Source organism: Giraffa tippelskirchi, chromosome 4, assembly GCF_054371585.1.
Source record: "Giraffa tippelskirchi isolate mGirTip1 chromosome 4, T2T-mGirTip1v1.2.pri, whole genome shotgun sequence".
Taxonomy (NCBI): Eukaryota; Metazoa; Chordata; class Mammalia; order Artiodactyla; family Giraffidae; genus Giraffa; species Giraffa tippelskirchi.
The window spans coordinates 97,687,776-97,710,570 of NC_137278.1; the positions used below are offsets into that span (position 1 = coordinate 97,687,776).

A 22,795-nucleotide genomic window follows, 5' to 3' on the forward strand; every position below is an offset into this window, starting at 1 on the left:
TTTCTGTGGGTGTGGCCGCAGCTGCTCAAGGCTCCTTGGGGCCACAGTGCACAGAGTGGGTGCCCTCCCAGGGCGGTGGCCCACACCCCAGCTGCAGCAGCGCCCTCTGCTCACTGACCCAGCTTCCCCTCCCCCAGTCCTGGGGGCTCAGTGACAGGGCTCCTACCCTGGCCAGAAAACCACACTTGACAGACAGGACCTTGTGCTGCAAGTTGGAGAATCCGATGCCGGTGGGTTTAAGCAGAAAAGGTGCATCTTCATAAAAGTCCTGGGCTGACTTACAAAACCTAGGCAGGAAAATGGCTGAGCTGGCCTGTGCAGCCCGCGTCGGCAGCACGGATAACTCTTCTCGGCTCTCTCCTCCCCCACATCACCCCTCCATGTTACCCTCCCCTGCTGCCAATGACCCTGTGCACGTGACTGCATGTGCGGCTGACACTCATTTGTTTTTAATTCATCTTTAATTGGAGGATAATCACTTTACAAAATTGTGTTGGTTTCTGCCATACATCGACTTGAATCAGCCATAGGTATACACTTGTCCCCCTCCCTCTGACAGCCCCCACTTTCAACTCTCCAGCTGGAGCCACCGAAGAGGTCAAATGCAAGGATCCTCCCCAAGTCTCCACCCCTGCTCTCTTCCAGGGAAGGTGACCTGAAGGCCTCACTGGGGGCAGGTGCCCCCTGGCTGGAGATGCTGCCCTGACACCCGAGCCTGTGGGGAGAGTTCCCACTCAGAGGCGGGAGAGGAAGGCTGGACCAAATGGTCTCAAGTCACAGCCGAACAGAGAGACCCTACACCAAGTGCTTCTCAACCTTCAAAGAGAAAAGTCAAAGAACTCGCAGTGTTCGTTGTCTTTTACATTATTTTAAATGGATAACATAAATATGAATTAGATATAAACGCTTTTCTTGGAACTCTTAAACTAAAGCTAAAAGGGATCTACAAATTAACGACAAACAGAACCCCAACACAAATGGACTCAAGTGTACCTTAATTTAACGTGATAGGTGGGGCTGCTATACAGAAACCATCACCCAGACAAGACCTTAAGTGACTCTGGAAGGACTATCCTGCCATACCTTCCACCCCACCCTCGCCTGGCCTGAGGCCTGGAATGCTTGCAATGGCTACTGAGATTTTCCCAGCAGCTGGCTGGTCACAGTAATGGTGGCCAGCAGCCAAGGTTCCCCAAAAGGAAGCTGTCGAGCTGGGCAGAGTGCAGAGGTGGGGCCACACGCCCTGGACAGTGAGTGGGGACCCAGGGATGGCAGAGGACCCCAACGTCCTGTGTCGCTCTCTTACATGAAATCAAGAAAGCTGCAGAGAAAAGTGCAATGCACAGCTTGAGGGCTTCCGTGTAAAAACGAGCACCCAGCACCATCCTCGGGGCCCCGTGGTGGGCGCAAGCACTGTGGCCGTGGGACAGGGCACATTTTGTGTAGGGCGGCCAACGGTCTTTCCCACCCGTCACTCCCAAGTTAGGCTCCCCCTAGACTTGGTACCTGCTGCCCGATTGTCACAAAAGGCCAAGCTTCTCCTAACATTTTCAACACATGCAAGGAGTTCAAGAGAGGAGATGACCACGACCTGCCAGCCCAGAGTGCACCCCCCCCGCCCCCACCGGCTGCTCACCTGCCTCACCTGGTCTCCATGGAAAGAAAACCTTCTCAGGTAGAAAACGGCTGTCCAGGTGACCATGCTTGCTGCCTGGCAGCGTATGACAGATAGGACCCAGGCTCACGGGGCCAGAGGGCTTGTCCAAGGTCATGAGCTACAGAGGAAAGTCAAGACCAGAAGATGGGTCTTTCTAGTCCAGTCTCTCTCCCAAAAGCAACACAGAGCCCCAGGACCAGTAATTTAAGCTACAAACAAACGCTAATAAAAGGCATAAGCTTATCCACTTACAGAGATCCTCGATCTTTAAGCTCTTTCACAAGTTATCATCTTCATCTTACAAGGTTTATTTGGAATATTACTTTCTTTACTCCATCCCTTTTCAGGACCTCCTTTGAAGAAAATATTTCAGATTCAAGACACGCTAAACAGAATCTCCTTCTGTCACCAGCCACATTCTTTACAAGTGCCCTCTCTGGTTAATCAGTCCTGAGCCCGTGTCCGGCTTTCAGCCAGTGCCACAGACACAAGCGATGAAACAGGTCTTCTTAGAGAAGGCAAAAGAGAACTTTGGGATGAGAACAGTGTCTTTTATTTGGGAGGGGGGGCATAATTTCATGTTTGCGCTCCTTTTCCTAAGCTGAGATCAAGCTTCTTGACAGAAATTACCTATTTTTGTCAAAATATTTCAGAATAAATTACTTTAAAAAACACAAAGTGAGCAGGATGAACAGACAAAACTAGCCAACCATACTGATACTGAAATTTAAAATATATATATATGTGTGTGTGTATGTATACACGTATATATATATATATGTATATAAAATGTTGCATATTTCTGATGGTGGAGACAGGGTTTGTAGAATACCATAAAGTCACATTATATTTCAGTGGGAAAGTAGGATGAAAAATACACTGACCCCGAAATCAGCAAGTCATCACTCCAGACCTACTTTTGGTGCTGACACATTAACATAATTAGCAGGGGCTCCTCTGTTCTTTGCATGACTACTGTGGTTTCCTCCTCTGTACTGCCTCCAACAGGTTTGATTCGTTCGCTATAGAATGTCCCGTTTTAGTCAGTGAAGAATGCGCCAAGGAGCTCGGGGAAATAGTCACCAGGCTGTCCCCAGCTCACACTGGTGGTACACACACCACAATTCAAGAATGATACACATTCCTCCCCCTCCTTACAAAATGCCCACAACATCCTTCAAGTTTTTCCAAGGAATGTGAACCAGCTTGTCACTTGGGCAGTGGCCTGACACAAGAAAGCAGTGGACCCAACGTGGAGACACACAGGTCTTGACCAAGGTTAACCCATCCAGGGACACTACTGTCCCAAAGACCCGCTGGTGTTTTTCACAAACCTAACGGTCAAGCACACTCCCAGCAGAGAAGCTGGACACCCCCATCAGGCCCGACCCAATGGAGCTGGTGAGGGAGCGAACAGAAAGCCAAGCTTTGGCTCCAGTCACTAGAAAACAAGTTGTTAGTGCAGGACTTCGCCTCCCCGGACTCCATTCTAATGGAGCTTTGGGGAAACAGAGGACGGTCCAGCTCCCGGAGATGACCCCAGCAGAAGGGCTCAGGCTCTCCCCAGCTTCTGGGGTTTGTCCGCTGGCCTCAGACCACACGGCACTTCTCATCAGCTGCATGCCCAGGAAGCCTGCCGCCGTCACCGGCTCCTGCTGAGCCCCTCACTCCAGCACCTTCTGCAGGGCAGTGTGTGGGCCTGACGAGGCACGGCAAGTGCCTCTGTCACCCACATTACCTTGTGGACCTCCACAGCCAAAGCGGGCTGGATCGTAACTGGAAAGTTCCATGTGCTTCAGATGACACGAGCAGGGTGGGTTCAGTTTATTGCTTATTTTTTCAGTTTATTTTTATAATCACTAGGAGAGTTTGTTTTCTAAGCCAGAAGCGTCAAAGTTGGCCTTCTATTCATGAGAGAATATAAAACCTTCTGAGCAGGAACATTATTCCATAAAGGGCTAGAAATGCGAGGCATCACCACAGATCAATGAAATGCTGGGAAGAGAGTTATTTCTGGAACAAGGCAGTGAGCCAGGAGACTGGGATGGCCGGCCAACCCCAGGCCTTCCAGTGGGCAGCACCCAACCAGGCCGAGCTCACCTTCTGCACCAACAAACCCAAATCGGAGGGAGACGTCCCGGGCTACACACTGCGGGACGCACCGCAGGGCGCATGTCCTCCACGCTTTACCACGTGTGGGTCTCGTGGGGTGTGTATCGGCGGCTCCTCCAGCTGCTACCATGGACACTGCTGGGTGAAGAACACACAGCAAACTCTGACAGGACTTCAGGGCCCCAGATTCACACAGGGAGATACAGGGCAGGCAGTGCTCTGCGACAGGTGACCTCTCCAGCTTCAGCTGCTCGGCTGTGTTACTCAGTTGCGATGCGATGCAACTGAGACAGGGACTTGCTCCGTGGCTGACGGGCAGGGAGGCGGGCGTGGCCCACAGGAGAGTCCTTTCTTGCCCACACTTCACCCGGGCACCTGGGCCAAGAGGAGGGGGTGTGACCAACAGAGAGGTCAGCAGTGCCCCACTCTTCCGCCCTGGAGCTGCCCTCCCAGTCTCCCTTTCCCCATCCTCCCCTCCCAGAGCTGAGGGGGAGACTGGCATAGGGGGACAGGTCCCACGGCTCCCCCACCAACTGTGTTTCCCTTCACAGGATGCCCCTCAAAGATGGCCTGGAACCCCCTATCCTGACGAGGGCAAAGAGGAGCCTCACTGAGGCCTTCCAGGGGCCTCTCCCACGGCAGCCTGGCCATGGCTCTGGGTGCAAAGCCAACAGTGGCAGGGATGACGAGAACCCAAGAAGTGATTTAGAAAGAGAGCTGAGCGCAGTGACCGGAGACCCAGTTGTTTCTCAGGGTGGCGCCCAGAGCTGCCCCAATCGAGTGCAGGCTGGGGCAGCCCCAGCAGGCAGGCCAGGCACCATCCACACCCAGTTCACGCTCAACAGCACACCAGCCAGCCGTGCCACACTCCCCAGCCTGCAGGGACAGACCCGGTCCGGAGCAGACAGCAGCTCTGTCCTCCACTGGTAAGCCTGGCCCGGCGGCCCTCGACCACCTCCGCCCCCCACAGCGAATGATCCGAGAGCCTGCAACCCAGAACAGGAGCTGTTCTTTCATGTGTCCAACAGGTGCCGAGGCAGGCACTCTGAGGGGACCCCAGGTGAGTCAGAAGTGCCCCTGCCCACAAGCACCCAGCAATGTAACAAAGGAGTAACACATTCAGACAACAACCAGACAAAAGGAAATGCAAGCCCTGGGCTGTGGCGGTGGTGAGGAAGGGAAATGGCCCGGGTGCAGTGCGGACAGCGCTGACTGCAAAGGCCAGGCTCGCTCAGGGACCACCACTCCAGGGGGACAGGAACGGACTGCACGGGCTGCAGGGCCAGGACAGGGTCAGTGCGAGGGAGTCCCTGTCACCAGGCCCCAGCGCTGGGACCCAGACTGCAGGCGATGCAGAGCTCTCCTGCACACTCCTGAACGCTCGTCTTGGGCTTTTGAAAACAAACCCTTCGCTCACTCGGTACGAACCATCTCAGGCCTTGTAAGGCTGGGCCAAGGTGGGGACCAACCCATAAAGGACAGTTCTCTGTCCTGGCAGGCCTCCAGGGGGTTCAAAGGCCATTTTGTCATCAGGACAACTAGAGTCAGGACAGGCTCCCCAGCTCTGAGGGAAGCGCGATTCAATTCTGCAAATAAAAAGTGAAACCCAACAAGGCAACAACCACAAAAGGAACTAAAACCACTTAGTAACTGAAGAGGCCAAGCAATTTCTGGTCTATTAGCAAATACCTTACACTACAGCCATTTTCGCTTTCTAGAGCCCCCCTCTGCAACCTCACCCTAGGCCAAGAGGGATGTGACCCCTCAAGGAAGTTACCAGAACCCCTTTCTTTTCTTTCACTGTTCCCTTATTCCAGAAAGATCCCTAGGGTGGTTGGGCTTTTTGTTTAGAAAAAGAATGCTAACAAGAATAACTGTGTAATAATAAGAAAACAGTCCAGATATAACTTTTAGGGTTTATTTCTTTGTCTCTGAAATTCACAGTTGAGATCTATGATGTAGAGAATGCATGGAGAACAAAGGCCCCCATAACGTGTCTCCCTGGCACATACTTCATGTAAAATTAGCATCACCAAGAGCAGCGACAGTGAAAACTAATTAAAATCTCTACTTGTGCTTTCCCTTTTTTTTTTTTAAACCTTCTTGGGAGTTGGATATTAGAGATCAGGGAAAATGTGCCTTCTTCAAAATTCATGTTTTAGATCTGTTCCCATCTCCCATTAGAAGAAATGTGGAGGAAAAACTAAAAACCGAAAGCTGGCCTAGAGCAAGGTACATCCTCCAAGATACGTGACCCCTCGGGAGCAGACAGGACCCTGGCAGAGAGCCAGGGAGGCAAGCCTCCACCACATGGAAGGTCCTCCTCCTCTGGGTGACTCGGCCAGACCCACACAGGCATTACCCAACACCCCCAGGACCATCATCCCACCCAATCACCAGGGTGAGGAGACCAGCTTGGGAGGGGGCTGGATGCACACCCATCGGGCAGGTAGTGACCCGAAAGGGAGCAGGCACCAGTGCATGCATCTGAGGTCTGGGGTCCCTCAGACACCCTGCGTGGGGCCAAAGCTCACAGCAGCAGCGTGGCTGCCAGCATCACTCCCCTGAACAGTGCTCAGTGCGTCAGATGCTCCCCAACCACAAATAGAAGCAGAGAAATTCAGGGAAACACAACTGATCCAGAGTCAGGGTCTTGGTTGCTTTGGGTTTTAATTCAGCCATCAGACCTCAGGCAAATCACAAACTCTGGGCACCTGTGTGCCCTTCCTGCTGGGTGAGGCCCTGGCCTCCCCACCCCTTCTTCCCCAGTCTACTATCCTACACCACTAGGCTGCCCCAAATTCCATAACTGTATGTGTTCTGCTTGTCATGTGCTCCTCACAACAAACCCTTCCCCAGCCCCAGGGAAATGAATACTCCTGCCTTGGCGAGGACACCACGGGGCAGAGAAGAGTAGCATCCTCCCCACCATCCTGAGGACAAGAAGCAAGTCTGGGCCACACAGCAGGACTCTAGCCCCTCTCTGGTCCCCTCACAGAGACAGCACGGGTCATAGCACCCCCTGAACAGCAGGCCCTCGGGGTTGGGGGGATGACTTCTGTCATGACTGCACTGTACCACTGGCTCAGAGGTTTTCCTCTAAATAAGTGTTTTAACTTAAATTTCCCACACGTAACATCTTGAATTAGTTAAATATTCAAGTGTATAGAAATGAATTTATTCAGATTCAAGGCTGGCATCCAGGGGCAGAGAGGCCCCTTTAGGAGACACAGGGCCTGGAGCCAGGCACCTCAGCCCCGGCCCCCACTCGTTGCTGGACTGTGGGCAGCTCCTCTCAGAGCCCCGGTCCTCTTGTCATCAAGCTGGGGACACAATCCCACCTTAGAAGCTTGCTGCAGATCTCAGGTAAGGAAGCGTGTGTGCTTTGAGAAGGCATTCTGCCATGTGTGGGACCTTCCTTTGAAAATCACTTAAGTAAGACAAATATAAGACAGCTTGAACAGAATCTAACCCCACTGCCTACCTTGGATGAAAAGCAAAGAGAAAGACCCTCCAAGATGATGAAACTCAGGAAAGACAAACCAGTGGACAAAGACATTTTCTCCACTATTAGGAAGCAGGTGGTAATGAGAGCTGTGTGAACCAGGTCTCTGGTTCTTCCTCCTTTGAACTGGGAGCTTTTATTGTGGGTATCACGCCCAGTCTCCATCCATGTATACTGAGAGAAGGTAACTTGTCATTCCCCTTCATGGATCACAATCTCGTCATAGCAAAGGGGCTTCCATAACTAAGTGAAGCTATGAGCCATGCTGCACATAGAGAAAGCAAGGGAATTCAAGAAAAACATCTACTTTTGCTTCACTGACTATGCTACAGCCTTTGACTATATGGATCACAATGAACTGTCGAAAATTCTTAACGAGATGGGAATATCAGACCACCTTAACTATCTCCTAAGACACCTGTACAAAAGCCAAGAAACAACAGTGAGAAGAGGACATGGAACGACAGACTGGTTCAAAACTGGGACACGAGTCTGACAAGGCTGTATGTTGTCACCCTGCTTGTTTAACTTATGTGCAGGGTACATTAGTGAAATGCCAGGCTGAATAAATCACAAGCTGGAATCAAGATTGCTGGGAGAAATATCAACCATCTCAGATATGCAGATGATACCACTCTAATGGCAGAAAGTGAAGAGGAACTAAAGAGCCTCTTGATGAGGGTAAAAGAAGAGTGAAAATGCTGGCTTAAAACTCAACATTCAAAAAACTAAGATTACAGCATCCAGTCCCATCACGTCATGGCAGACAGAAGGGGAAAAAGTAGAAGCAGTGACAGATTTTATCTTCTTGGGCTCCCAAATCACTGTGGACGGTAACTGCAGCCACGAAATTAAAAGACTCTTGCTCCTTGGAAGGAAATCTAAGACAAATCTAGATAGTGTATTAAAAAGCAGAGACATCACTTTGCTGACAAAGGTCTGCATAGTCAAAACTTTGATTTTTCCAGTAGCCATGTACAGATGTGAAAAATGGACCATAAAGATGGCCGAGCACCAAAGAACTGATGCTTTTGAACTGTGGTGCTGGAGAAAACTTTTGAGAGTCCCTTTGGACTACAAGGAGATCAAATCAATCCTAAAGGAAATCAATCCTGAATATTCATTGGAAGGACCAACGCTAAAGCTGAAGCTTCAATACTTTGGCCACCTGATGTGAAGAGTTGACTCACTGGAAAAGACCCTGACGCTGGGGAAGATTGAAGGCAAAAGGAGAAGAGGGTGGCAGAGCATAAGATGGTTGGAGGGCATCACTGACTCAGTGGACATGAGTTTAAGAAAATTCTGGGAGATGGTGAAGGACTGAAGCCTGGCATGCTGCAGTCCATGGGGTCACAAAGAGTTGGACATGCTCAGCAACTGAACAACAATAACTTGTCATTTCGTCCGTCAGATGTTAAGCAATAAACAACCATATCTCTATTAAAAAAGAAAGAAAAGAAACAGAAAAAGAAAGTGTGTCTACAGGCTTTGTAGATCACAAGTTAAATTTAAGTGACCCTATGCCTTGCTAAGAGTCAAATGAGATACAAAGGCAAAAATGCACTGAAAAGATAGGAATTAAGATTTAAATCTTTAAATGACACTTTCTTTCTGGAGGAAGACATAGCCTGCGTTGTGAGCAGTGGGGAGGCTTCCCCAGGAATTAGATCTGGGCCTGCCAGTGACACCTCCCGTGGCTCCCTCAGGCCCATGGCAGACGTGGTGAGATTCTGCTGGGCGTCAGGTCCAAGTTCACTCAAGCCACAGCCTGAGGGGGTGGTCTGACCCCTCCACCTGATCACTAAAGGTCATGAATCTTGCCGAGAAAGACACTACTTCTCTACAAAGAAGAATCTGTCTCTCTTGTCCTTGAAAAGTTACAACTCTCCATGTGGGGACAGGGCATATATGGGAATGCTCTGCACTTTCTGCTACGAATCTAAAACTGCCCTAAAAAAATGAAATTAATTTTTTTAAAAGATCTTCCAACACTAACTCCAAGGGAGTTTTTAATTTCCCTGCCCTAGATGGCCTAGAAAAAAAGGGGGGGAGAAATAATCATGAGAAAACGTACACACGAATTTAGCAGTTAAGCCTTTTAAGGCATAAATTCTAGAGTTCCGTATTCATCCAATTTTCTTGGAGCAACGTTCTGAAAAGCCCTGAAATTTCAAATAAAGTCAAATAAATATAGCACTCTGCAGATCTTAAACAAGGCTGGATGAGAGGATTAAATGATGTACCCAAAGAAAGGTTCACAAAGAGAAACTGCAAAGCAGCTCTAAAAATACTGTGCACCACAGTTTTAGAGTTTTAGAAAAACAGGGGATCAAAATGCAAGGCCAACCTGGCATTTCTGGGATAATTGCTGCCAGCCCACCTTGTTCTGGGCGCATTACCGTGCCCACCACTCAGTCACGCAGATGGCTTCTGCCCCCAGGCTGGTCATACATAGATCTGAAGGAGGTCAGAGAGAAGACTGTGTCTAAAGCAGTCTCTTTACTCGTAATTATCTTGCACATCTGTATTTCTGAGTGGGACTACTTTCCCAGCTCCTCAGTGGGCCAATCTGGCAATAACATGGTGGGGATCAACAGAGAACCCTGAGACTCCACACTAGCCACGCATCAGTCTGCCCGGGTGGCCATAACACAGTATCACAGAAGGAGGGTACTTACAGAACAGACACGTTTTCTCATAGCTCTGGAGACTGGAAGTCCAAGATCAAGGTTGCTGGCAGGTTCTCCTGAAGCCCCTCTCCTTGGTGTGCACGTGGCATCTTCTCCCTGTGTCCTCACATGGACTTTTCTCTGTGTGTACCTCCCTGGCGTCTCATCCTCTTCTTATAAGGTGTGTGTGCATGCTCAGTCATGTCCAACTCTTCACAACCCCATGGACTGTAGCCTGCCAGGCTCCGCTGACCAGGGAATTTTCCAGGCAAGAAAACTGGAATGGGATGCTACTTCCTCCTCCACCAATCCAACTGGATTAGGGCCTATTCTTATGACCTCATTTAAACTTAATTAACTCTTTAGAGATGCTATCTCCAAATACCAGAAATGGCCTTCTCCCTGTTCTCCCTCAGCTCTACTTAATAACCAGCCTGGTGGCAGAAGCCTCTGAGTGGCTGTGGGTCTGGTGTGCACAGTGATGCACCTAAAACAGGGTCACCTGGCAGCAGTTATTTCAGAAATGCCAGATTTGCCTTCCAAACCTTAGGAGTTAGGAACTGAACATGTGAATCTGGTAGGGTTGGGGGGGAGACACACAATTCAGTCTATAACAACACGCCTTGCACACCAGATGGTACCTGGCATTCTCTAATACACTGCACGAACCCAGCAGCTAAGTTGGTGGGTGCTGCCAGGAAGAGGTCAAGGACCAGACCTGGTAAAGCAATCCCCCTCCCCCTTTCTGCTTACAAAGGGTGCAGCCCTGACACTGACGCAGAGATCCTGAATCCCCTCTCTTTCCTCCCCACGTCAGACCTCTGGGAAGCGGGGAGCCATGGTTAAGTACTTCCCAGTCATTATGTAAGTGCTCAAGGTGACCTTTCTAACATTTCAGCCCACTGTCAGAGATGGAAAAGTGACCCATATTAGGTCACAAGGTCACACCAACCCCAGGTCGTAAATTCCAGGCCCCAAGCACCTCCCTCACTCCAGAGCTGCTCCTTTTATCTTAACAGCCTCCTGGTCAGGTGTGTACATGTTCTGAACACATTTAAAATACACTTTTGACCAAAAGACCCAGGATAAATGGGAGACGGATGAGGGCTCTCTCTAGAGAAAGCTAATAAAATTTCTTTACATGTAGAATTAAAGAAACACAGGCAAGCTCTAATATTTAGTTTATACCCTTAAAATAAACACCATTTGAAGGTGGCAAGGGCATAAACCTCTCTGGCTTTTTCATTCCACTCCTCCTCATTTACTGCTTTCCTTCATATTAAGTGAATATTCTCCAGTGTAACCTTTAATTCCTCTACCCACCTAATTCCAGTGATATATGGAAACACTGTTTCTATACCGTTCTATTTCTTTTCTTTCTGTTCAATTATTGTTATACATATTATTCTTATATACATTACAATCCCCTAGATAGATTATCATTTCTTTATATAATTTCATGTTTTTAAAGAAGTGAGAGAAGGGAAGCAAGTATATATTTACAGAGTTTGTTACATTCACCTTATTATTCACTATTTCTGGTTCTCTTCCTATTGTCCTGTGGAAATTCCTTACACCAACACAGTTTTGCTCTCCTCTGCTTCCTTTATGCTGATACTATCAAATACATTGCTTTTTTAAATGTCCTAGGCCCAAGAATAAAGTTATATACATTTTACTTTAAAAAGATGTTTTTTAAAGTCAGTTAAGAAAGGAGATATATGCATTTACGTTGTCTCATATAATTATATAATTTAGCACTCTTTGTCTTCCTCATATGGATTTGAATAATCATCTGTGGTCATTTGCTTTCAGCCCAAAGGAGTTCCTTTATATTTTCTGTAAGGTGGGTCTGCTGACCACAATTCTCTGGAGGGTTTTTTGGCTTGTTTTTCCATGGAAAATATCTTTATTTTACCTTCATTTCTGAGAGACATTTTTGCTGGATATAAGATCCTTGGTTGCCTTTTTTTTTTTCCTTTCAGGACTTTGAATATGCCATCCACAACTCTGCCTTTGGTCTCCACTGTTTCCCATAACAGAAGTCTGTTAACCTTACTGAGATTCTCAGTACAACTGAGTCATTCTTCTCCTGCTGCTTTTTGAGATTTTTTTCTTTGTCTTTCCAACATTTTTTTTTTTTACTATGATGTGCCTGGGTGTGGACTTCTTTGTGTTCATGCTACTTGGAGTTCATTATGTTTCTTGGATGTGGAGATTGTTTTTTCATCAAATTTGGAAAGTTTTCAACAAGATTTCTTCCCACATTTTTTTCTGTTCCTCTCGCTCTCTCCTCTCGCGATACTTGTATTACATGCACTTTCTTGAGCGCTTCATGGTGTCCCACATTTCTTGAGGTTCTGTTCATTTTCTTCACTTTTTTCTATCATTTGAACTGCATAATCTCTATCACTCTATCTTCAAGTTCACTTATTCTATTTTCTTCTAGTTAACATCTACTGTTTTGGTCCTCTGGTGAAGTCTTCATCCTGGTTATTTTACATTTCAATTCCAGAATTTCCATTTAGTTCATTTTATACTTTTTTTTTATTGGTATTCTCTAATTGATCAAACATTGTCATCAGATCTTTCTTTACTTCTTTAAGTGTGACTTCCCCTGGTGGTGGTTTAGTTGCTAAGTCGCATCCAACTCTTGTGACCCCACAGACTAGGCCAACAGGCTCCTCTGTCCATGGGATTTCCCAGGCAAGAATACTAGAGTGGGTTGCCATTTCATTCTCCAGGGGATCTTCCTGACCCAGGGATCAAACCTGGGTCACCTGCATTTCAGGGGAATTCTGTTATATTTACAACAGTTGCTTTAAAATCTTTGTCTGTTAAACCCAACGTCTGGGCCTTCTTTCAGGTAATTTCTGATACTTTAAAAAAAAAAAATCATACTTACCTATTTCTTTGCAAGTTATTCTTTTCTCTTAAAAATTAGACCTTGTAGGCAATATATAGGCACAGTTCTGAATACTGATCTTCTCCCTGCAGGGCTTGTTTCTGAGTGCTTATTTTTCCAGTGGCTCAGCTGAACTATTAATAGTTTAGTCAAGTCTATCCCCTCATGACTCCCTACTTTCCCCATTGTGCAGCCTCTGATGTTGCTCCTCAGGGGACATGGCCTTGGGTGCGCACAGTCTCCCTGGGATGACAATGGTTTTATGAGGCTTTCTTTTTCTCTTCTCTGATCTCTCTGTGAAGCTCCCTGCCTCTGAGGTCATTACACCCCGCTGTAAGGATCCATGAATTGCTGGCTGATTATTATTTTTGACAATATTCTGGGGCATCCATTGCTGTGCAGTCTGATCAGTTAAATGCAGGCCTTTTTGCAGAGATAATTCTTGAGGCTTGTTCTGACCTCAGGAGGGCTCTTCTTGGCTATCTCTCGCTCTGGTTTTTGCTCAAGTTTTGGCTGTTGCTAACATGGAGTTACTGGCCTCTTGTTTCTACTGACCACCAAGATCTTCTTGTCTTGTTCCTGACAGCATGCTTACATCTGAGCTTCCCCATACTCTGTTATACATAAATTCAGTACCTCTGGGGAGAGTCTCTGAGCTTTCTGTCCTTACAGGCAACCTCTTTTCCTCAGCAAGTCTCTGAGTCCCTGCTCTTGGGTTGGGGTCAAGGGCAGTGGCTCACTTCTCTCAGTGACCCCCACATTATGAATGGAGTGCTGGGTGGGGGCAGCAGCTTTTGACTTTTTTTTTTGGCTGCAGCACACAGCGTGAAGGATCTTCCATGACCAGGGATCAGACCTGCACACCCTGCAACAGCCCTGGGGCTGCCACCCTATCCGTGGTGCGGGGCAGAGGATGAACACCACTAAACACGTCCGTGACTGGGCTCAAAGGGGCCTCCCACCTGGGGCACAAGGGCTGCTTGCTTCCATCTGAAACGCACCCAGCTCACTGCTCCTTTTCCGGCTACGTCTACTTATGATGCTGGCTCTGCTCGCTTCACCTACGGTCAGGTTGAGCAGCTTCCAGTGGTCTTGTCAACTGAAACCTGCTGCTTCTCCCTCACTTGGGAGCTTGGAAACCAAACTGTCCAGATGAGATCATGTGTGTGTGTGTGTGTGTGTGTGAACATTCAAATGAGAGCATCCCCTGGGTGAGGCCTTGGGGGCCCCATGGCACTCGTCTACCTTCTGCTGTCCAGGCCCCACCCAGAACTGGGCCTGTGGCTGGGGGATCATGAAACGCTCTTGTGTCAGGGAACCAGTTGTGAAAGCAGAAGCCTTACCTCAAATGTAAGAACAACCAGCCCTTCCATGTTACTACAGCCATGTATGAAAAACCTCTGGAAGTGCACAAACATCACCTCCCACCCCCTTGTGGAAACACAATTTGTTTGTGATGAACTAGGTCTCAGCTGCAATTAGCTATGGATGGAACTCACTGTTCTTGCTATTGTCTATATGATCCAGTATGGGCTTTGATTTTTTTCTCCATCACATAAGGAAATGCAATTTTGTTTTTCACCACCATAGTTTTCTTTTTTAGTTAATAAGTTGGCATAAAAATGCTTCTCTTCTTTGGAAAGTGTTTTATTTTGTTCTAAGTAAGAGTACACAGTACTATAAAACAATAATTTTGGAAAACAAACCCTCCATGAGCTGTTCTGACACCAAGGTACCAAATATTTCATGTCAATGTGTTCTTCAGCCATTGCAAGCATAATCTTTCCACCCACCACTTTGCTGTTGCCCCCAAAAGGGGCAGGAGGTGAAGCACCCTGGGTTCCCACCTCACTGACTAGGAGGCACTGGTGTCAAGGGTTAATGTTGATTCTAGGGCAAGGAGATGTGGAGTCCCAGTTTCAAATGCGATGAGAGAAGGCAGGCATCTCCATGAGGATGATAAAGGGGACTGGACCAACCCCAAGTGCCTCTGGAAGCACCTCATGTTAGACCAGTGAGGTGTCCAACTCCCTTCCCCGAAACCCAAGCTCTTCCTCCATATGTAACCATGACACCACAGGCCAGGGATGGGGGGCCTACGTGAGGGCCAACTGAGAGGACTATTGTGGGAGGGACCTAACGCCTCCCACGCAGGCTCTATTCTCCAGAGCAGGTACCACTCCTGATTTCAAAACTGGTTCCCTGACACAGGAGGGTTTCATGAGCCCCCAGCCACAGAGCCAAAGACAAAACTCAGACAAAACTCTTTCTTTTTAGCGATTCCCATGTGACAAGCAGCCCAGTCTGAAAAACGGAACTGGCTGAATAACCCAGCCCCTCAGGAGGACGTCCTCCCCTCCCTGGTACCATCAGCACCGCCTTGGCTTCCCTCTTGCTTCCCCCTTGTCTTCTCCATCTCAGCATCGGCATCCCCATCCTCCACACGGTTCATGCCAGAAGCATGGCGCCTTCCTCGCTTTGTCTCTCAGTCCCTCCCACTCCAACTCCAGCCCAGATCTGGAACACTTCTCACCATCACCACAGCCCCTGCAGGGTCACACGAGTTCTGGGTAAGTTCCATCATCCTGGGCCTTGCTAGATTGTCCACGTCACCCCACAGGCACGTGGATCCCACAAAGATGTTAATTCGATACAGAAGGAGTGGAAAAGGCAGGCAGAACTTGGTGGCTGTGTGGAGCAATGATGGAAAAGCCCTACACAAAATACTGTGTCATCCAAAGTCAAAAGTCAAAATAGTTCAAGATGCCCCCATATCATCTCCCTCCCAGAAACAAGTCACACCCGGAGCCGGGGTGGGGGGCACATTTGTAGGCACTCTCTCAGCCTCAGCAAGGGGAGAAGCAGGGTTCACTCTGCCAGGCAGAGAGCATTAGGGTTAAAGCCCCCTCAGGAGGAGATTGTCAGAGGAGTTCCAGCACAGCACACAGAAGCCCCAAGAGAAAAGGCCCTAAACCAGCCAATACTGATGGCAGTGCCTGGGCAACCCTGAGTCCATCCATCACTCAGCATGAGGGCAGCTCCCCGTGCCAACAGGCAGGACAACACGGCAGGCTGGGCCACGTCCTCAGGGTGTGTCTGCATCCTTCTGCACCTCGACACTTTTAGCCACTGAGTCAGCCAGAAGATGATGGCCAAATCGCTTCCCTCCTCTCTTGAGGCTAAATCCAGCATTTCTAAGTCAACGAGTCACCTGCTGCAGACTTCTGGCACCCGCTGAAAGTTGAGCTCATGTTCCCTTCACAACTGGCTTCTCCTGCATCCTCTCCGTTTGAGGCCCACCATTCTCAGGGGCTCAGACATTCCTGGCACGGCTTCCCAACCATCAAGCATACTGCGCACTCACTGGGTTCCGACTGCTCTCCTTTCAAGATTTCTCTGCTTTCATAACCCTATTCTCTCTACCCCCACTGCCAGCCCACACAGGGCTAAGGTAACAAGCTGTGATCTGGCCTCCCAGGGAGGCTGAGAGCAAAGATGACAGGACTTACACACGCATGCACACACTCACTTAAAGGTGAGGTCCAGGGTCTTTAGGTTGGGGAGGAAGGCTTCCGTTTGGCCCCTGTACCTGTAGCTGCCACAGTACGATTCCCACAACTACCCCCCCTCACCTAGCCCACCCACTCCGCCTGCAGGACCAGCTCCAACCCCGTCTGTTGACTGTCTCCCTGGACGCCAGCGTCAAGCTGGGGAGCTCCCTCTAAGGAGCTCGGCAGTACTTCCTGTCCACACAAACTTCTCTTCCATCAGGTTCTCTTCTCAAATTTAGATTTTATTCCTTTTGACCAAGAGCCCTTACAGGACTCAGGGAGCAGGAAGCATTCATTCAAGATCTGCACAAATCATCAACATACTTACAGTACCCCAAGAACAGACCCAGAGGGAGAAAGAGGAAAGGCTAGAAATTGAGCCTTCCATTAGAGGCGGCAATGTGGAAGGGGAACTGCCTGGTCAGGGACCCTGGAAATCAGCCGCGGTCCGTGGAGCCAGACTACAGCACAGCTCACGCTGAAGGCTGAGGTGGAAAACTTCTCAGAAGTCCTGCTTCTAACTCAACTTTCTCATCAAGATGCTTCCTCCCCTAGTTTCAGTAAGTAATAACCATTTTGATAGCACTTAAAATTTTATGAAGAGAAATATTTCATGGAGGTGGCTAGCAAACAGCACGTTGAAGTACTTTAGACAAGGTGTTTCCAACAGATTTCTATTTTCTCAGTTACGGATTTACCTCATGTGTGTGCGCAGAGTTGTGTTCGACTCTGCGACCCCATGGACTGTGGCCCACCAGGCTCCTCTGTCCATGGGATTTCCCAGGCAAGAATCCTAGAGTGGGTTGCCATGCCCTTCTCCAGGGGATCTTCCCGACCCAGGGATCAAACCTACGTCTTCTGCACTGGCAGGAGGATTCTTGACCACTACCAGTATTCTTCCCAGTACCACCTGGGAAGCCCACAGATTTACCTCAGGAAAAGAGTATTTGACTCTTAACAAAAAAACTGGATTAACTATTCAAAGGAAGATGAATGAAACAGTTGCCAAACTTCTCACTTAAAAATCAAAATACTTGGGAGGGATAAATTTGGGTTGACAAGAACACACTACTATATATAAAATAGAAAACCAACAAGGACCTACTACTGTGTAGCTCAAGGAAGTTTACTCAGTACTCTGTAATGGCTTACATGGGAAAAGAAGCTAAAAGAGTCAACATATGTCTATGTATAACTGTTTCACTTTGCTGTACACCTGAAATTAACACAACATTGTAAATCAACTATACTACAATAAAAATATTTTAAAATAAAACAAAATACTTTCAAGTTAGTAAGATGCTGATAACCCTGAAATCAGCAAAAGAAAGGACCCCACAATTGGGTCCCCACCACCCGAAGAGCTGCAGCAGTGGTCCCTAAGTGCAGAGACAACCAGACACACTCTGCCTGCCCGGCAGCCAAGTTACCCCCGGGACCACCCTGGGGGTTGTCAAGGAATCTGAGTCAGTGCTTGGCCAAGGACAGACAGCACAGAAATTTGAAAATTTACCACCATGGTGCCCTCACTGAAAGTCTGGAAAGTAAAGGGGAAACCCCACCCATAATCGCACCTTAACTAAAGTCAGAGTTTTTCATTTGCATATTTTACATAGATGAGATCAGTGGGTACAGAAGTGTAGTATCCTGTTTTTTCACTTGACTGTTAAATTGTAAACATAGTTCCTGCTGTTACTGAGCTCAATGACTATCATATTTTCAAGACTGCAGCAACTCTTCACACACATTTTTAAAAATTTTGACCTAACTATGTCTAACAAACAAGATAACATGTGTCTGTTTTCTTCAGCTCCTAACTAGGCACAGACCGACTGGCAGAGCACCTAGGACACTGTGGTTAGCAGTGGCCGGATGGTCTCCAATAGCAGGAAGGCAAGACCTCTTAGTGGAATGAGGTGACACCCATTCAGGCCTGGCTGTCCACCCACAAGACAGATGTGCAGCAGCTGGATTTACTCAGTCACTGTCAGGGGTTGGGGGGTGGGAGAGGTAGGGTGTTTGCTGAAAGGACGCCCACCACCACATTACCATCGCTGTATCGTATCTTATAACATACACTGCAAGATTTAGTAGCAGACTAAATGCCTGTCAGGAAAACAATAAATCATGGTTCGTCATGTGGTGGAATACTATGCAGACATTCGAAATGGAAATCACTGGGCTCCTGAGCGATGTTAATGACAAGGTGTCTGGAGCAGAGACCATGGGGATGCTCTAGGGTAGAGATTGCCTGACCACACAAAGCCAAGTCTGCAGCTCAGGTGGACACAGACCAGCCTGTGCTCTGCGCTGGGAACCAGGCCTGCCCGCCCACCGCGGCACACACACAGCCAGGCAAAAGGACAAGATGGGGATGGAGCACAATCCTCACAGCCGGCCCCATCCTGAACTTGACCATTCCTGTACCACCTGCACAGCAGGGAGCAACAAGCCTAAATTTCAAAAAACAGCCGCTTCTGACCATAAGCATCCCAAGCCTGAAACTGAGAATTAACTGCTTCCCATCCCCCAGCACAAAAAATATGTAAAGACTGGGTCACAAAATACGGAGCTGAGCAAATGGAAATAATAAAATGCAAACTGAGGCTGATGGCAACCTCAGGGTGAAGGGGTATAGTTTCAACAGTGGGGGGATGCACTGGGATCACCTCACCACAGAGGGCTTGAGTCCCAGGATATCACACAGGGGTGATGTAATATCACACACAGGCTTGCCTTTGATGTTGGAATTCCCCAGGCAGCCGAGGGCAAGAGTAGCGCTCCAGGGAGGATGTGTGCTTAGCCGCTCAGTCATGTCTAACTCTTTGCGACCCCACGGACTGTAGCCCGCCAGGCTCCTCTGTCCACGGGATTCTCCAGACAAGAACACTGAAGCGGGTAGCCATGCCCTCCTCCAGGGGATCTTCCCAACCCAGGGATCGAACCCAGGTCTCTCACATTGCAGGCAGATTCTTTACCATCTAAGCCACCAGGGAAGCCCAACACCAGGAAGTTTCAAAGCACTGGAGGTGAAACTGTCATTAAGCTGGGTGAGCATTCACTGTATACTCTTCCTGTGGTTTTTCATACAAAGTATCACCTCATTAAGTATTTTTACCATAATAAAAATAAATTACATCAAAAAATCACCATCTGTATTATAGTTTGACTCTTTCTTTTCAAAAAACAAAGTAAACGTAAGAAAAATATTTTTTACCAGTTAGATCAGAGGCCACCTATCATTTTTTATTGCATCCTTGGATGTCGAGCACACCTTCCCACTGTCAGCACTGGCTGACATCCATCCCCCAAGACAGGCCCCCTGGGAGACAGCCCCATTCAGACAGGAGGACAAGCTGGGGGCGGGAGGCACCTCACAGCTGCCCATAGCCTGCCCAGGAGAGCTGGTCACCCCTCTCCAGAGGGGCCCACTTCTCATGTTTTGCCGCCCACCAGCCTGCCCTCCTTGTAGGGTCCTCACCCCTGAACCAAGTGTGACCGACTCCTGACATCCCTCAAGGCTCTCCCGTGACTTGTGCTAATGAGCTAAACCACACCTGTCCAAGACAGTCAATGGAACAATTTAAGCTGCAGTCCCTGGTGGGGATTTCACCCAGACCTCCGAAGTCTTAGCCCTAAAATCTGCTCATGCAGTAGCTGCAGGTATAAAGGCAGAGAGGAAAACGGACCAGAACACAGGATCCCTCACATCACCTGCTATGCCACCTTCTTTAACACTGCATCTGCCTGTTTAAACTTTTCAAGTTTTGAAAGTTCAGGACATTTAAACACAGTGTTGAGCTATTAACCCAGGGAAGGACATCACAACCTAACTAAACCACAACAGAGTCCCACTAAGGGAAAATAAAGTACCCATGAAGAGACCTTTCGCCACACAACAGAGCCCAGCCCACAGGAGGAAGAGGCAGGGGAGAGGTGCACCCTCGAGACCAGACACCCAACAAGACACTCAAGTCCAGCCAAGCACCAGCCTGCAGACTGGGGCAGGTTCCGTCTTCCTGGGGCTCTATGAGGCACTGTGTGCCGGGGAACCGTCAAATGCTTACAATTTGCCCCCCACACAAGCCTGCCACATCACTTGGAGATACAACGAAGCCTCCCCATAAGTCTGTTCGTGAGGCTCAGTGTAGTAAGATCATCTCACACCAAGAACTGCGGCATTAAATCACATGGCGAACTGTGTCACTGGATCTTTATACCTAAACCCACGTCAACCAGGTAGAGCACAGGCCAGACATGCAGCCAAACACGGTTCCATAAAGAAGTTAGCACCCTCCCCAGGCCACTGGCTTATCCAGCAGCCACTGGCAATCAGAATGGTTCCAGCTGCCGAGAGTGGTCCATTTCAAACACAACAGGTGACTGAATTGGCTGCGAGGCTTTGGGGAAAGGCACGCAGTTTTCCCCCTCCTGAGCAGGTCAGAGGAAGACGTCTTCCCCCAACTAAGAGGGTCCCATCAGGTCTCCAGAAAACCCTCTGACCCCTGCTGTTCATGACCTCCAACCTCTACATGGGGTGAGAGCTTACACTGAGCGACACCCATGACCTTGCGATGGAAGCACCAGATGCAAGAAAATTTCACTGGTTACATTCTGTTTGTGAGGTGAAGACCCCTGCCTCCAACGAGCTCTGAGGCTGAAAGGTCACGAGCAGGTACTAAAGAGCACACCTGTGTGACCCAGCTAACCCTGCCGATTCCAGGGCTCTCTTCTCCTCTCCCTGGCCTCAGTTCCCTCATCTGTACGTGGGGAGGGGTTGTGCTGCAAAGGGCCCCCAATGCAGCTTTGGCCTCACTGGCACGTGAGGATGGGGCTCAGAGCACACCTCTCCTTGTTCCCGTGGCTAGGGGCCCCCAGACCCTGCCCAACACTCACCCTCCATGTCCAGAGCAAGGGAGCTGAGCTGGGGAGACAGTCAGGGGCTTCCAGGGGCCGCAGCCGGCCAGGCAGGCTGGTTGAGGCCCTGCAATGTCTGAGACTGCTGGTCACTCTAGGGGCTGCATGAGAGGTCCATCCGTCAGCCAGGAGTGCGGGTTCAAGTCTGCACAGGCACAGGAACTGGCTGGCCACTGGGGCCGTCTACCCTCCGTGCATAGAAAGCCCACCAAGGCCCGGGATGCCTGAGAGGGCAGAGATCCCTGGGCGAGCCAGCCCAGATGCCCCAGAACTGACAGTGCAGGGGAGCCCAGTCAGTGATGACATTCCTCACAGGCCAAACCATGACCTGAGAGCCCCACTGAGCCACAGGACACATGACAGGACCCCCGGGGAAATCTGGGCAAGTCACTGCACCTCTCTCTGAGCTGCCCTTCCCTGTCCCTGCAACTGGAAATGAGTGATAACTACCTCCTCGGGTGCTGGGGAGTCAGACACTACTCCTTGAAAACAACTGGCCTGTGAGCCCACCTCTGGGGTGAGACAGTAAGAGAGCCACAATCCCACTCCCCTAGGGGGGGTCCCCCGGGGGCCTGCAGAAATGGGAACAGGCTTTTCTGCTGGGGCAGAGGCTGGGCAGTCAGCCAAGGGGCTGCCCTGTAGCCACAGGACAGCACTGTGGTCAGGGGCAGGGAGGACAGCTCCTCAGCCAGACCCCCTGGGGGCAGCCCCCGCCCCCACTGGGCTGTCTGGGGACAATGCCTAAAGCCTTGGAAAGTCCCACACTGGGGCAGTTTCAGGCCCAGATACAGCCCAAGGAAGACCCTGAAGAAGGAGTCCCGCCTACGGTCAGGCTCAAGGGCTCCAAAGAGCATCTCGTGGGAACAGCACAAGCCAAGGAGGCTGGGCTGGACAGACAGGAGGACACGTCTGTTATCCTCTGCCCCCAACTTCCATCTGCAGTGGTTATTTGTTTCAGAGAAGCTGGCCTTTGACGTTTTACATATCAGTCAAGGTAAACCAACCAGAACCTTAGCCTCACACACTGTCTGTCCACATGGTGTCCTGCCAATCAGCCACAATTCCCGGTCACAGACACCATGGCTGACAGGCCTCCTGACATACCCGAGAAGATCCTAATTCATAAACAGCAGGGTCACGGCTCTGGTCCCCGTGGTTGGGACAAGCTGGTTCAGACCAGGGATCCCCAGACCAATCAAACCATTCATTGATCTCCGAGGCTCCATAAACTAGGCTCTGGCATGTAATCATTATGGAGAAACATCGGGGCTCCTAGATTTTATAACATTTTGCTCAACTCAATGTGGGGGGAGCCTTGGGGCACACACAGGGGCTCCTGGCAAAAGCACAGCAGGTTCTGTTCCCCTCCCCTCCCATGAGAACCTCTGCCAATTACATCAGGGACAGAAAGTCCTCCCCATGGTCCTTGAATCAGAGCTGCTATCAATTAACACTAAAAGAAGTAGCCCAGTTTAGGGA

At 49.3% G+C, this 22,795-nt stretch overlaps 1 protein-coding gene across 47 annotated transcripts in view; it reads right to left on the reverse strand.

Annotated features, from left to right (window-relative positions):
- The window catches only part of INPP4A (inositol polyphosphate-4-phosphatase type I A), a 117,820-nt gene that overhangs the window by 64,361 nt on the left and 30,664 nt on the right, over window positions 1-22,795 (reverse strand). For 2 of the 47 annotated variants that reach the window (XM_081484490.1, XM_081484477.1), the window contains exons 1-2: window positions 1,910-2,010; window positions 1,646-1,775 (exon numbers count right to left, since the gene is read on the reverse strand). The exons of 43 other annotated variants lie outside the window; for them this stretch is intronic. The gene's annotated coding sequence lies outside the window, so the exon portion shown is untranslated. Of the gene's footprint in view, window positions 1-199; window positions 367-1,645; window positions 1,776-1,909; window positions 2,011-22,795 lie in introns of those variants that run through there. 2 more of the 47 variants (XM_081484479.1, XM_081484483.1) reach the window with 1 other exon arrangement.